The sequence below is a fragment of the Frankliniella occidentalis genome, unplaced genomic scaffold (genome assembly GCF_000697945.3).
Source record: "Frankliniella occidentalis isolate FOCC.00 unplaced genomic scaffold, Focc_3.1 Scaffold254, whole genome shotgun sequence".
NCBI classification, from domain to species: Eukaryota; Metazoa; Arthropoda; class Insecta; order Thysanoptera; family Thripidae; genus Frankliniella; species Frankliniella occidentalis.
Genome location: NW_026267380.1, coordinates 336,585 through 338,414, shown reverse-complemented (window position 1 = coordinate 338,414; position 1,830 = coordinate 336,585). Strand labels below are relative to the sequence as shown.

General features: G+C 46.0%; 1 protein-coding gene across 3 annotated transcripts in view; it reads right to left on the bottom strand.

The window, feature by feature from the left end:
- Positions 1-1,830, bottom strand: part of LOC113214964 (UDP-glucosyltransferase 2) — a 33,303-nt gene that overhangs the window by 14,677 nt on the left and 16,796 nt on the right. The gene's annotated exons all lie outside the window — the stretch shown is intronic.

Genomic DNA, 1,830 nt, shown 5'->3' with positions numbered 1-1,830 from the left:
GGGTGTCAGCGCCGCAGGCCTAGGTAGATGTATGCCAGGCGCGTCGCAGCTTAACAGTGTTTCGTGAGATATCGCGAAGCCTGTTACGCGAGACGTGGTCTGGCGTACATCTACCTATTTTTACTCAAATACGCAAAGTGATTTACCGGTCACATTATTTATTTAATGATGCACTTCAGTAAATCGCGTGACTGAAATGGTCGGCAGGCCCGGCCCCTGGCCAACGGAGTTGCCGGCGCAGCGAAGTGGAGCTGGCAACTCCGTTTGGCGGAAGGGCGGGCCTGTTTGTTATGATACAAAGTTACTATAAAAATTTGAGCCTTCTACCTCAAACCGTTCTCGAGTTATCGTGCGAACAGACAGACAAACAAACAAGCCGACAGACAGACGCGAAACTTTTTGATCATCACTGGAGTAATAGGCTTCGCTATCGCTCAGCCGATGAACAGGTACAGAGCTAAATGCTTGAACGTACTTTAAAGCTGAGTTCTCAAAGGGGTGGGTCTTGCGGCTGCTTTTGGACCCGCCACTGCGGGTGGGACGGGTGGGTCGAGCGGGTATCGATACCTCCTAACCATATACGCTTATCTGCCACGTATCCTCGACAAACCCGCTTAACTGTAGCCTAGTGCCGACAAACTCGCTTAACTGCGCCCAGTGCTGGACAAACCCGCTTATCTGTGCAGGGAATCCTATGCAGTTAAGCGGGTTTGACCAGCACTGGGCGCAGTTAACCGAGTTTGACGACGCTAGGCTGCAGATAAGCGGGTTTGTCGGGGACACGTGGCAGATAAGCGGATATGGTTAGGAGGTATCGGTATGGGCTACCCGCCGCACTGGGTGAGCGGTGCAAGTAGGGGATTAATCGCTCTAACCGCGACATCTTGCTGTTTCAGTATAGAATCGTAGATTCACTCATCGTGTGTACTCTTTAGAACAAAGGCGTTTTTGTTTCATAAACTTAAAACTGAAATTTTATTCCAAATTTCTTCGAAACTACAAAGCAAACAAGAATTTCTTCGGTTCGCGGTGCATTTTTCAAAAGAAAACAAAAACTCGAAAACCATTTTGAAATATTTTTCTGCAAATTATTGTCATTATCTAGTTTTGTCGTGGCGGTGCGTCCAATCACCTCTATTTCGCAGATTTAGCTGGAGATTTAGGCTGCGTCACCTTTCCGCTCGGCTCGTAGTGCGCGCTCTCTCGCACGCCCGGGTAGAGGGACCCACTCCCCACTCGTTTGAGAACTCTGCTTTAAAGTCAACTTGCAGGTGCATGCTAACAAGTATGAAGCAGTTGCACACTTACTATATTAGTGGGGTAACACATGTATGCTTGAAGTATGTGCATACCCTAGTTGTTATGTGCCCTCCAATATTTGAGCACAATTTAAGTAACGAAACAGAGATGTCGCCTCGATTGTCAGTAAGCTTTTAACACTAGAACAGCGGCAGAGGTCATTTTGACCCTTTTTGATTTTCAATTTTTAATTTCTATATTTAGTTTTTCTCTCGTCGGGCTGAAATTTTTTGACATCGTGTAAAATGATGTCAAAGATATCGACACGAAATCCTGAAGCTGTCCCGCGTGGAAAACTATGGCATCAGATTGTCATCAGTATGTCATCTCGCCGATGACAAACGGATGACAATCTGATGACTGTCTGATGATAAAACTGATGACATACTGATGACAAACGGATGACAAAACGGGAATCGGCGTTTGTCATCAGTATGTGATCATTTTGTCATCCGTTTATCATCCGTTTATCATCAGATTGCCATCAGATCACAATCTGATGATAAACGGATGACAAACTGATGACAAACG